This window comes from Orycteropus afer, unplaced genomic scaffold, assembly GCF_000298275.1.
Source record: "Orycteropus afer afer isolate SDZICR_OR568_19922 unplaced genomic scaffold, OryAfe1.0 scaffold00072, whole genome shotgun sequence".
In the NCBI taxonomy this organism is placed as follows: Eukaryota; Metazoa; Chordata; class Mammalia; order Tubulidentata; family Orycteropodidae; genus Orycteropus; species Orycteropus afer.
This window is the reverse complement of record NW_006921659.1, coordinates 5,498,838-5,501,134: the sequence shown is the minus strand read 5'-3', so window position 1 is coordinate 5,501,134 and position 2,297 is coordinate 5,498,838. Positions and strand designations below refer to the sequence as shown.

The 2,297-nt window shown below is 37.6% G+C and overlaps 1 pseudogene; it reads right to left on the bottom strand.

Annotated features, from left to right (window-relative positions):
• Nucleotides 1-499: 499 nt before the first annotated feature.
• LOC103196977 lies at nucleotides 500-1,200 on the bottom strand (annotated as a pseudogene).
• Between the last annotated feature and the right edge of the window lie 1,097 nt (nucleotides 1,201-2,297).

Genomic DNA, 2,297 nt, shown 5'->3' with positions numbered 1-2,297 from the left:
TAGTTTGCCAGGAAAATGAGTATACTGTTTGCCAACGAGTTTTACCTTGCAAGTAGAGCAGACTCTGACACAATATTTTAAAAAATTAAGCTGAAATGGTATAATAGTATTATGTACAACAACAGTGAAAGCTCATCTAGAAATAAAGGTGTTGTGATTAAAACCAACAAGAGGGACCAAAGACTAACATGGGTACAGTCAGGATGAAGAATCATTAAATTTATTTTCTTAAAAGTCCCTTTCCTTTCTTTCTTTCCTTTTTTTTTTTTTTTTTGTGCCAATTTTAAATACAGCTTTACTTAAGACATTGCAATTTCCACTTACAATATTGTGTTAATAAAGTGAAATCTTACTTCCTTTCCCCATGCACATATTCCATGTTCAAGTATTGAGAATGCCCAGGAATTTAGTATAGCAGTTTAAGATTGACACTAAATGTGATACAAATTTAGGTCCTTCAATTTTTTATTGTGGAACTATGCTATGCTCAGAGATAGGCTTAATCAACCTCTTCAATGGAGGGTCCATAAGAGGCACCATCAGTTGGAGGAGTTCCACCACCAGGGAACCTCCAGGCATTCCTTCAGGTATACCTCGGGCTCTCTGGTACAGTTTGATAATGATAGGATTGCAGACTTTCTCCAGTTCTTTCTACTGATGGTCAAATCCCTCTTTCTCTGTCATCTGATTATTACCAAGCCAGCTGATAATGTTATTACATTTGTCAAAAATCTTCTGTTTGTCCTCATCATTGACCTTGCCTTGAGGTTTTTCATCTTACTGTGTTGCTTTCATGTTAAATACATAGAATTCAAGTGAATTCTTAGAAGACAACTTGTCCCTCTGTGCTTTGTGCTTTGTGCTTCTCAGCTTCCTGGACCATACACTCAAGTGCAATATCTTCTTTACTCAAAGGGCTCTTGTCATTAGTGATGGTAAAATTGTTATTTTTTCCAGTACTCTTACCCACAGTAGAGATATTGAGGATACCATTGTCATTGATATCAAAAATGTTCAATCTGAAGAACACCACAGGGTGTAGGAGGTATGCCAGTGAGTTCAAGGTTGTTATCCTTGGTCATGGTGTGCTCACCTTCATAAACCTGAATGAATACACCAAGCTGGTTGTCAGAGTTAAGTTGTGAAAGTCTGGATATGCTTGGTAGGAATGATAGGATTGCACTTGATGAAGACAGTCATGAAAAGCCCCTCTTCTAATCTCTCTTTTCAATCCCTAGTTTTTCTCTTAGGTCACCATTTCAAAGCTAAAAACCAAAGCAAACTCACTGCCATGGAGTCAGATCCAACTCATAGCAACCCTTCCTTGGGTTTCCAAGGTGGTATCACTACGGAAGTAGATTGCCCAATCTTCCTTCCGAGGAGTGGCTGGTGGGTAGGCCTTGCATTTTTAAATGATTCAAGACTTAACAACACATTTTTGAAAACATACATAAATAACATTAACAGAGTCCTCAAAAATTTACTTTCAATAAGTTCTGGATTCTGTAAATTAGGAAAGACATAAAGAGAATATGTTGTTCTCTCTGTAGCCAGGGACTGTAGATAAACCTATAAATGCACTTAAGAGGACAAATGAACACTCAGCTATTGTACATAAATTTCATGTTTTAAATTAATTTCCTGGGGAGGGATGCTATCACTTTCACCAAATTTTATAATATGATTTACATTGAAGAAATCTTTGACTAAAATTAAAAAAAAAAAAGATCATCATTAGAAGAAGATTTTTGTCTAATAAGTTGTAGACACGCAACCAGCAAGCAGAGTCGGTACAGTCATTGGTACAGACATGGTGACCATTGTTCGGCCACACATACTAATTTTGATTTAGATTTGGAGCACTGTGCCAGAAGATCCCCTTGTGCAGAAACATATCTTCCTAGGTGTGAGAATAAGAGCATGTTCTTTGGAACCAGAAAGACCTGTATCAGTGACAAGCACAGATTATCTAGCCTTCCTGACTCCCAATGTGTTTGTAAATCAGGTATGATACTTCCTCATTCATCATATTGTTGTGAAGTTTAAAAGAAATAACATATGTAAAACTCCAAGCACAGTGTCTGGCACATGGTAAGCGCTCAAGAAATGTTGGTTTTGTCCTTCTTCTTCCTAATCCCTACAATAGGATCGCCCATAAAAGGAGGCTGAGAACAAACTACCTACAGCTCAGCTAGGCTGACTGGAAATATGGTCTGGGAAACCTGAAGGGAAACAGGTTTACTTTAGGAATTTCCATACTCAGGTCTCCCATTCAACTCTGTTGGAAAGGCAGGCAA